At 42.6% G+C, this 11,914-nt stretch overlaps 1 pseudogene; it reads right to left on the reverse strand.

Annotated features, from left to right (window-relative positions):
* Positions 1–203: 203 nt before the first annotated feature.
* Positions 204–782, reverse strand: LOC117357310 (annotated as a pseudogene).
* Positions 783–11,914: the final 11,132 nt, after the last annotated feature.

An 11,914-nucleotide genomic window follows, 5' to 3' on the forward strand; every position in this document is an offset into this window, starting at 1 on the left:
CCACAAAATCAAATCTTCAAGGGCAACATAGCAAATTTTCTCAACATATACATTAGTGATCTAATATATTAGTATACAAATCTGCTGACGGTTCATCTTCAGAGGTCCAATGATATTGGAAGCCATTCTATTCTTTCTTACTGGCCGTAGTGGTGACACCCCAGTACCAAGGGTTAAGCTGGAATCCCTATCCGGATGCTGTATCACTCGAAAGCTGCTCTTCCCCTCAGGAAAAGTTGTTTGGGGTCTTGAGGCTCACCGTGAAACATATTCGGGGGACTCAGTAGTTTAATCTCAAATGGAATTTCTTGAGCAATCAATTTGATGAGTCCCCAACGGTACTTTCCTACCAGATTGATGTCCCGTAAATACTTTTCAATAAGATGCACACAGGTGAAGAGCTGCTCTGTTGATGGCTCCGAGGGCATTGTAAACCGATGATTCAAGGGCCTCGCCTGCGATTTCTGGAAGGAAGTCTGAAAGATAAGGAAGGCTAGTCCCTTATAAATACCTTCACAGTGCTAACTAAGAAACTGTTTTCATTGCAGGTTCGATCCATTTGATAGAGGACTGGAATTTTGAATCACCTGCTCATACCAAGTAGCAGTGTAGAAAGTGGGTCTGGAACTCTTCACCGACTAACTTTGCATCAGCAACCAGGGCCTGACACACACATTGTCCCCCAAAGAGACTCTGAGAAGCAGGAATCAGTAATGCATGCCTCAGAACAGGTCAATGTCCAGCTACTCCAGATTCAGGACACTGGTTACAAACACATTGCAGGATCAGACTCCTGCATCTCTGTGCCTGCCCGCTGGTCTCGGTGCTGTTTTTAGAGTTTCCCTCACTGGTTCGGGGGAGGGATAGATCAACTTGCCTGCAGAATCAGTCTGAGGAAGGCAACGTCAATTCAGCCATGAGAGCGAATTGAGTCTCAGCTTCGGCGAGTTCTTCAGTATGTATAGAACTCGCCATCTTCACCATCTTATTACCATTCCCACTCTCACTACCATTTCCTCCGTCCCCACCCGGAACCGGAAGTCTTCAATCAGTGATCCGGAACCATGTGCCAGGGACAGACCAACGAGCTCTCCTTCAACGACTCCGCAGGCCTTTCCAGGAGCCATCCAGTCCAAGGCAGAAAGAGAAAAGAAAATTCATCCCACTTCCATTTCTAAAAATCAACCGCGGGTCATGACAGCCTCATTGATCCAATCTCACACACGATCCGATGTGGGCATCAACACCAGGGCTCTCTCCAAAGCTCTCCCGCACTCCTTCCAATCCAATTGAATTCAGAGTCACACACGATCATTGCATTGTATCCTTTATTTGACTTCACTTAAAACCTCTTCATGTTTTATATATTTCCTTTCTTTAAATAACATCCAGATCATAGAGGAGGGATTAGAATTCAATGACCTCATAAATCCACATTTAGAACTCCCAAATGTCAGATAATTTCTGCATATATTAAATACAGCAGCAGGTATTTTGTTAAAACTTAGAATTTTCTTCTGTTTTAAAATGCTTCTAATTCCAATTCTAATTCAGTTAAAAGTCTGTTGTACCGGCCATCTTTAATGTTAAAAATAAAACTTAAAATATATATTCATTTAATTCAATAGTTCTAAATTTTTATTACTTTTCAAGCTAAATTTTTCCTCTTACCAGCATTTTAATTCTTAATTTATGGGTATTTCTTGAGAAGATAGGAACTCCTTAAGTTTTTCTGGGTCATCAAAGGAATAAAACTTATCTTTATAGGTGATTTTCATTTGTGCTGGGTAAAATATTCCATATTTTGCTCCTATTTCTTTTAATGGTTCTCTTAGCTGTAAAAACTTTTGCCGTATGTTAACAGTTTCCTTAGTCAAATCCAGAGTAAAAAACAATTTAGAGTCTTTATATTGTGGCCGGGCCCGTCCCTGAGTAGGTAGGAAAACCTGGCTCGGACCACAAGCAAGAATTTTGAAATGCCTTTTATGTGGTTGTATGAAGGAAAACCCGGATACCGTATTTCTTAGAAAACAGTATCAAGTTTATTAGTGTCCCCAAATAAGAATAGAAAGAAAAATATTAACCATTGGTTTCTTAGACTCTGTTATAGCTCAGTCCAGGTGAGTCATATGGGCTTTCACTGAAGAACTGGATAGCCCATCTTGATCAAAAAGAACATAATTCAAACTCAAAACTTTACATTAGTCCCGTGCCCTCCTGGTCTCATATCCCCTCTGGGATTTATCAGTCTCTCAAAACTACAGCAACTTATTGCTTTATAGCTGAGCACAGCTTATGGCAGCCTTTCCACCTTTCAGCTCTTTTGTATTCACACAAGCTTTTCTCACCTAATTAGGCAGGGCTGCCTCAGCTCTACCTGCAGTCATGCTTTGGCTTCAGTGTGAAAAAAAACATTGGAAAAACTTTCTCAATGAAATCAGCTGAGGACCCTCACACACAGTACCCTCTCAGGTCCATGTCCTCCTCACTTATACTATCACCAGGGTCACTATACATTTCCCATTCACCCTCATGGGAACTCTGGCTTAGCATTTCCACATTCCTCCCTGGCTGTACAGCCCATCCCCCTTCCTGCATGTCTGCCAAATCCCCTGCAGCATTTCCATGGGGGTAATCTTCCAGCCTTTCTCTCTGGGGTTTAAGCTGCCCGTCACTGTACCTCCCGGGTGTTGTACTGCCTCTCCTTATGAGCTGGCCTCCTGCAACACGTCCCTGCTGGGGCTTAGGCAACCTGAGAAAGCTGGCATCTCCGTGAGTCGTTTGGCTTCTGTAATCAGGGCCAGCTGTGACCTCCCCTTTCCTCTCTAACTGACTTTGCCTTTGAGCCCTCCCCGCCTGCAAACTCTGTGGGCTGATTCCACTCCTTTCCAAATTGATGTCAAGTTTCTCCCTGCCTTGGGGAAAGGAGTGATAGGGGAAATTAGTGAGCCTTCCCTATCTGGCTCTTGAGCTGTGCTGGGACCTGCCTTTTCTTGCATCCTCTGGGCTGAGCCAGCTGTTCTGGCTTCAGGTCGGGTTTTACAGAACCCTGTGCTGCATGTTGGGGAGTTTTAGCAGTAGTTTTCACTGTGACAGGAGCTTCCCTGTCACAATATACTATATTTTGTATTTCTCTAGCCGCTTTTAAAATATCCAGAACATGTTGGAATCTCAATAATTTGAGTATTACAGTTCTTGGCTTACCTGAATTGTGAGATTTTTTTGCTCCAATTCTGTGAGCTCTTTCTATTTCTATTGGTGTTTTAATCCTGAGTGAAATTACCTTTGGAATCATTTCCTCTAAAAATTAAATCATATTTTTTCCTTCACTTCCTTCTTTTAATCCTATAATTCTCAAATTCTGTTTCTAGAATGATTTTCAAGATCTATCATTCTCTTTTGCATTACTTTTAACATTTCATGATCTTCTTTATTCTCTTGCTGTATTTGTTCTATTTTTCCTACTCTTATTTCCATGTTATCAATTCTGTTGGTAATTATATCCAGTTTGCTGTTCATCTGGTTCATTTACTTTCTCATCTCCATCAGAGTCAAACTTATGTTTTCCAATTTGTCCATAACATCTATAACATTCAATGCATCTATAGATGATGAACTTCCACTTGATATCTGTGGATCCTCCTTTAATCTTTTGTTTTTCCCTACAGACTTTGTTGAAATTTTTTGTATTTTCTGTTTAGTAGAAACATAGAAACATAGAAAGATGACGGCAGAAAAGGGCCAAGGCCCATCAAGTCTGCCCACTATAGACCCTCCCCTTAAGATTAGCTAGTGTTTTGCCCTGACCCTCTTAGGGATCCCACATGGGCGTCCCATTTATTCTTAAAATCTGGCACGCTGCTGGCCTCGATCACCTGCACTGGAAGCCCGTTCCACTGATCAATCACTCGCTCCGTGAAGAAATACTTCCTGGTGTCGCCGTGAAATTTTCCGCCCCTGAGTTTGAGCGGGTGCCCTCTTGTGGTTGAGGGGCCCCTAAGAAGGAAGATGTTATTTTCCATTTCTATACGTCCGGTGACGTATTTAAACGTCTCAATCATGTCTCCCCTCTCCCTGCGCTCCTCTAGAGTGTAGAGCTGCAAATTGTCTAGTCTTGCTTCGTACGGGAGACCTTTAAGCCCTGAGACCATTCTGGTGGCCATTCTTTGGACCGACTCGACCCTCTGCACGTCTTTGCGGTAGTGTGGCTTCCAGAATTGCACGCAGTATTCCAGATGAGGTCTCACCATGGCCCTGTACAATGGCATAATGACAGCAGGCTTTCTGCTGACAAAACTTCTACGGATGCAACCCAGCATCTGCCTTGCCCTTGAGGAAGCCTTCTCCACCTGATTGGCAGATTTCATGTCTGCACTAATGATTACTCCCAAATCTCGTTCCGCTGAAGTCCTGGTTAAGGTCTCCCCGTTCAAGGTATAAGTTCTGCACGGGTTTCTGTTACCTAGGTGCATGACCTTACATTTTCCAGCATTGAAGCCCAGCTGCCAGGTTGAGGACCAGCATTCCAATGTGCGCAGGTCCTGCGCCATACTATCTTGTAAATTGCCCTCGCTTACCATATTACATAGTTTGGCGTCGTCGGCGAATAATGTTACTTTACCTTGAAGCCCTTGAGTCAGATCTCCTATGAATATGTTGAAGAGGAGCGGACCCAAGACCGAGCCCTGAGGCACCCCGCTGGTCACCTCCGATGTCCCAGAGAAAGTACCGTTAACCATCACCCTCTGACGTCTGCCACTCAGCCAATCTCTGACCCATGCCGTCAGAGTCTCTCCTAACCCCATTGATTTCATCTTGTTTAACAGTCTGCGTAGATGTCATCTTTGAAGATTTTCCCAGAAACAAGACAAAAACAATAATTATTGTATATTAAATTCTTGTATCAGATGCACAGAGGAGGGAACTCAGTCTTTAGCCAGCCGTTTACTCAGCCTCCAGGTTCCGGAATCTACTTAATGTATCTTATTCTTTTAACATTTTACTCCATTTTAAAATTGCTGTATCCTAACTATATTGTATGTATTTCTTTTTATACTGAATGCACTTAATCTGTCGAATCTCAAACAATTTGCATTGTTTATACTATGCTTAACTGTTGTGAACTGCCTAAAACTCTCGGGTATGGCGGTATATAAAAATAAATTATTATTATTATTATAATGCCTCTGAATCGCTCAATGGTGCAACCTCACTTTGAGTATTGCATTCAGTTCTGATCTCCTTATCTCAAAAAAGATATAGCAGCACTAGAAAAGGTTCAAAGAAGATCGACCAAAATGATAAAGGGTTAGGGCTCTTCAGCTTGGAAAAGAGATGGCTGAGGGGGAGATATGACTGAAGTCTACAAAATCCTGAGTGGAGTAGAATAGGTACAAGTGGATCGATTTTTCGCTCCATCAAAAATTACAGACTAGGGGACACTCGATGAAATTAGACAGAAACATTTTTAAAACCAATAGGAGGAAATTTTTGTTCACTCAGAGAATAGTTACACTCAGGAACGTATTGCCAGAGGATGTGGTAAGAGTGGATAGCGTAGCTGGTTTTAAGAAAGGTTTGAACAGGTTCCTGGAGGAAAAGTCCATAGTCTGTTATTGAGAAAGACATGGGGGAAGCCATTGCTTGCCCTGTATTGGTCGCATGGAATATTGCTACACCTTGGGTTTTGGCCAGGTATTAGAAACCTGAATTGGCCACCGTAAGAAGGGGCTACTGGGCTTGATGGACCATTGGTCTGACTCAGGCTATTCTTATGTTCTTATGATCTGTACTGGTACTGGTGCTATTTAACTTATTTATAAATTATCTGGAAATTGGAACGACAAGTGAGGTGATTAAATTTGCAGATGACACCAAACTGTTCAAAGTTGTTAAAACGCATGTGGACTGTGAAACATTGCAGGAAGACCTTAGAAAAATTGGAAAACTGGGTATCCAAGTGGCAGATTAAATTTAATGTGGACAAATGCTGACAGCGCCTGGACAAAGTGGCTGTTTTGTATTACTTGGAGCATGGCACTCTGAAGGTGACTTCCATTCAGCTGCCCTGTAAGTCTTGAACCAACAGAGATCCAGCCAAAACTTTTGAGACCGCAGAGAACATCAATATAACATTTTGTTCATTTTGGAGGTTGAGTGTGGACCTCAGGTCTAGTTGATGTCAAATGACCCTTGTGTTCTTTTAGTAACTAGGTCGCTTTGCATAAAATGGGGCCTGTGCTATCATACCATGAATTAGTGATTAAAGAACATGTTTTAACTAGCTCATGTTGATAACTATGCCCTTATATTGCATGCATGACAGACCAACATCACTTAAAAACTATTTCCTCCTGTGGCAGAGTTTTGGGCTATTAAGTACAAAATTTCAGAAATCTGTCATGAATAAATACAATCTTCATCAAACAGAAGTGAAGCATTTTTGGTATTTTGCAAGCAGAAAGCCAAGGTAAGCTGTGAGAGCAGTACAGTGTGTTGCAAAAGAATGTTTTTGAAACAGGAAACACCTCAGAGGAAATCTGTAGGGCTTGTGAAAAGCCAGAAACACAAGTTTCAAGTTTATTAAAAAAAATGTTATAGCACTCAATCAGACTTCTGAGCGGTGTACAATAAAATAGAATTACAATACAATGATAAAACTGATGTAAAGTTTGACAATGAACAGACAGGGGAGGAAAACCCCCCAAACTGGCTAAAGATGAACAAAACCAGAAGGAAAGAGGGGAAGAACTACAATATTTGTGAGAAAAGAGAACACATAAGGAATTAACAGTAGGAAGGGGGATTTCATGAAAAATGTCAATAAGTATTTAGCCCTTATAAGGGCAGTGAAGTTTCAAAAGCATCTTGGAACAGAAATGTTTTCAGCTCTGTTTTGAAATGGGGCAGAGATGTTTGCTTTCTGTCTCACAGCTGGCTGATTCTACAGCTCAGGCTTTTTCAAACACTAGATCATACTTGCTTAAACCCTGTTCCATTTTTATTGTTTTGATGATGTTTTTGTGATTTTATTGATTATGGATAAGATGGACTCTGCCCAAGGAAGGTGAAATAATCAATAGAATATGTTGAAACTTTGCTTGGGCTTGAAGTTTCCAGTTGTAGGTGGGGAGTGGGAATGACTGCAGTCCCAGCTCTCAGAACTTCTGAGGAGTGAAGTCGGACCTTTCCTGGGTGGTCATTTGTGTGTGTTTGCAATCATTTCCTGATCACTTGTCCTGCTTTCATACAGTTCAAATGGTACAGAAGAACTTGTTGACCATTTTTACATTCTGCTCTTCCTCTCCCTTCACCTTCCTTATTTCTGTGTCTCCCTTATAGACCTAGAGAGCTTTTGTCTTTCCTTCCCTGGCATTAAAAAGAAAGAAGTTGCAGGGCTGGCCCAACCATTAGGCAATTGCCTAGGGCAGCAATTTGGGGTGGGGGGAACAACAAGGAGCAGCTGCAGTGAAAGTAAAGCAATAGCTCTCAACAGCCCCAAACTTGGAGAACTATTAATATATATTTTCACATGGGGGGGGGGGGGGGTTGGCAATTTTCAATAATTCCACTGGACTAATTACTTTTGGAACATGCCCTCATTATTTGTATGTAAGTGAATAGATATATATCAAAGACGCCTTTTCAACACTCAAACATTTAACATGTTAATTGCATTAAACTCAATGGCATCTTCCTGGCAGAGTTAAAAACAAAAGCATGGGATGAAGACAGAGGATCTGTAATCAGAAAATAATGGTATATATTGAAGAACTAAGGCCAATACTAGGCAGACATGCACGGTCTGTATCCCGTATATGGCCATTCAGTTGAGGATGGGCTGGGGTGAGCTTTGATGAAGACTCCAGTAGATGCATAATACTGGGCAGGGCTCTGGGTTTCTGGCCCAGAAATATCTAAGAAAAAGGACAATTTAAATTAAATCATTAAATGATAGCGAGTATATGCTCGGCAGACTGGATGGACCATTAGGGTCTTTATCTGCCTTCATGAACTATGTTACTATCTGAAGAGGCAGCAGCAACAGCAGAAAGTGTCCTGGCAGTCTACACTCATTTGTTCTCAGCTGAGATCCATCCCAAGTCATAGTAGCAAGCAGTGCTTAATCTGCTTTCATGTCTGGCATGCTCCACAACTGAGATACTATACTTTATTCATTTGATTCCCACTTAGTACAAAGCGGGTCACAACAAATACATACATAGTAAGAAGTGGGTGCAAAATCCAAAACAAAGACATGACCGTGGAGAATATCAGGGCACTTCAGCTTAGCAACCTGGATAATCACCTATATTACCTCCCCCTCCCCGCCTCATTCTCTGAATCTGACTGCATAGGTGAAGGAATCATTTTATGATTTTTTCTTTCTTGAGTTCTCATGTGTTTTAAAGTACATGAATCTGCATATTCACGACAAATGCAAATGAAGCTACAGGAGCCAAGCATGTCATTGCAGGGACTGGATATACCATCAAGGTTTTAAAATGGTTCACAATCAAACAAATGTGATGACTAATTTGTATAAACACATATTTGCACAGTGATATAATGGTAGAATCATAACAAGAGCAAATTCTGAAAAATCCAGATTTTAAGAAGCTTGCCAAAACCATTTCCACATAGATTGTTCCATTAATTTTATTGACTAGTGTTTAAGCCCCTTACATTAATGGGTGCTAGAATAGATGTGTAGACTTAATAGATCACAAAATCTACTGAAAACTTATCGTGTGAGCGTTAATATCCTTTGTGCGGTTGATTTCCAGGCTTTAAACAGTTTTCTGAATGTTAAGTTGTTTTTTTTTCTTATGTTGTTGTTGAACGCTGCGGGTCTCAAAAATTGTTTGCTTTTCCATTTTTCCAGCAGACTCCTGTACCACTCATACACCCCAATCAAGTTGCCTCTGGGTTTTTAGGCACACTGAGTGCTGGCACTCCAACTAAGCACACCCCTCCCCCCAAAGCAAAGCAAGATCACTCCCTGACCTCAACCAAGCAAACCCCCTTCACCCAAACCAATGCAAGATCATTCCCTGCCACCCTCCCCAGCACACCCCCCAAAAGTTAAGTAAGATCGTTCCTTGCCCCCTCCCAAGCACACCCCTCCCCCAAAAGCAAAGCAAGATCGCTTCCTGCCCCCTACCAACCACACCCCTCCCCTCAAAACAAAGCAAGATCACTCACTGATCCCAATCAAGTACAACCCCTTCACCTAAACCAATGCAAAATCACTCCCTGCCCCCCTCCCCAACACACCCCTCCCGCAAAGCAAGATCGTTCCTTGCCCCCTACCAAGCACACCCTTCCCCCCAAAGCAAAGCAAGATCGTTCCTTGCCCCCTACCAAGCTCACCCCTCCCCCAAAGCAAAGCAAGATCACTCCCTGACCCCCTCCCCAGCACACCCTCTTCACCCAAACCAATGCAAGATCAGTCACTGCTCCCCCAGTACACCCCCTTCCCCCAAATCAAAGCAAAATCACTCCCTGCCCCAAGCACACAGGTTTTGGCTTATCTGAGAAGTCTCCAGTTTTCTGAAGCAGCTCTGGCAGGGTCTGATACAGGCTCCTTGTAGCGATAGAGAAACCGCCGCATGCACACCGCCGCAGGCTCCTTAGTCAGATGGAGGAAACAGCCACACGCAACTGCCGTGGATGCTAGAATAGATGTGTAGACTTAGGTATTTCTTAATTTCTTTCTTTCTGTATTGTCGTTCTTTCTCTCTCCCTGCCCCTTTTCTTTCTGTATGTCTTTCTTTCTTTCTGTCTCTCTCCCTGGCCCCGTCTGTCTCTCTCCTTAGCCGCTGTCTATCTTTCTTTATTTCTGTCTCTCTCCTTGGCCATTGTCTGTCTTTCTTTATTTCTGTATCTGCCCTTGGTCGCTACCTGTCTGTCTTTTTTTCTGTCTCTCTCTCTCTCTCTCCTTGGCCATTGTCTGTCTGTCTTTTTTTTCTGTCTCTCTCCTTGGGCGCTGTCTGCCTATCTTTCTTTATTTCTGTCTCTCTCCTTGGCCGTTGTCTGTCTTTTTTTCTGTCTCTGTCCTTGGTTGCTATCTGTCTGTCTTTTTTTTCCGTCTCTCTCTCTCTCCTTGGCCGCTGTCTGTCTTTCTTTATTTCTGTCTCTCTCCTTGGCCACTGTCTGTCTGTCCTTTTTTTTTTTTCTGTCTCTCTCCTTGGCCACTGTCTGTCTTGTTTTTTTTCTGTCTCTTTCTCTCCTTGGCCGCTGTGAGGGGCATAATCGAAAGGGACGTCTAAGTCCATTTTCGTCTACATCGCAAGTCGTCCAAAGTAAAAAACAGCCTAGGACACATTTTCAAAAAATACCTACAAAAATTTTTTTGTTTCAAAAATTGTCTAACTATACGTCCTGCCGATCTGATCATCCAAGCCGCTAAATCGTCTATCTTTATACCGCATTTTCGTCTAACTTGTCATCCAAGTCAAAAACGCCTAGAACAAGCCCTGTTGGACATGGGAGGGGTCTGCAAAGTGATGGACTGAACACCCAGACATGGCACCTAAATAGTGTGGTACCTTACAGGGCACTGCTGTGAACTTCACAAAAAGGGTGCCATGTCATCATCTCACTACAGCTCTCTTCCTGGCGAATCCAAACGACAAAATCAAAGACTCCTCAATCTCCCTGAATGGCCAAGTCTTTCCCATAACAAACTCCTTAAAAATTCTTGGAGTGACTCTCGACCGCAACCTTACCTTTGAAGCTCACACTGACCTTCTGTCAATAAAGGCTTCGCCACCTTATGGAAGCTAAGATCCATCAGAAAGTACTTTGACGCTCCCTCATTCCGCCTACTTGTACAATCCTCCATCTTAAGTCTACTCGACTACTGCAACATCATCTACCTGGGATCTTTCAATAAAACCACACAAAGATTGCAAATCATCCAAAACATGGCAATCCGACTGATCTTCAGACTAAAAAAATGGGAACACTTAACTACCTACTACCACAAACTTCACTGGCTACCCCTGGAAGCATATCCTACAATCCTCCTTCTCTTGCCCCTTTCAACCTACGTGCAGCAACTTTCCTTCCCTCCCCAACCAGTATTACACTCACAACTAATTCCCACTCTTGCTGGTGTCAGGGGAGGAGGCTGGGCTCCTTTGGCCCTTGCATCTCTCTCCCTTCAATCTCCAGCTTCAGTGGTTCAGCAGAAATGATTCCTAAAGGCTTCCTGCCCCTAACCTGGAAGCTTCTCCTTTACCATGACCTGTCCCTGCATAAACAGGAAGCTGTGACAAAGGAATTTTGTAAAGACCATTTTTCTGAATGTCTTTGCCCCGCAGTCATGATAAAACAACTAAAAACAGTACAAAATACAGCTCTGAGATTGATCTATTCACTGAAGAAATACATCACCGCCGCATACCTTGACTCACACTGGCTCCCAACACAAGTAAGAATACTATTCAAATTCTGTCTACTATTTAAAGCCATAAATGGAGACAGCCCAGCCTACTTAAACAATCGCCTAATCCAAACTACCAAAACCAGGCACCATTCACGCACCCTCCAATCAGAGGTGTCAAATGTAAAAAAATGTGCGATGGCCTACTGGCCACACAGGCAGCGAAACTAGACCACCAACTCTCCAACCTACTGATCACAACACCAGACTACAAAACTTTCAGAAAAGAAATAAAAACCCTGCTAGTCAAGAAATCCATTAAGACAAACTAACACCACAGGAAGCATTTCAATCCCTCGAAGCAACCTGCTCTACTCTGTAACACTTCTGAAAATATCCAGATAGCCTCTTATGTAATCTGCCTTGAACCGCAAGGTAATGGCGGAATAAAAGTCACCAATGTAATGTAATTATGTATGTTTTATTGTATCCTGTGCAGATGGATGCTGTGGTTAATAAATTTTT

The sequence above is a fragment of the Geotrypetes seraphini genome, chromosome 3 (assembly GCF_902459505.1).
Source record: "Geotrypetes seraphini chromosome 3, aGeoSer1.1, whole genome shotgun sequence".
Classification (NCBI taxonomy): domain Eukaryota; kingdom Metazoa; phylum Chordata; class Amphibia; order Gymnophiona; family Dermophiidae; genus Geotrypetes; species Geotrypetes seraphini.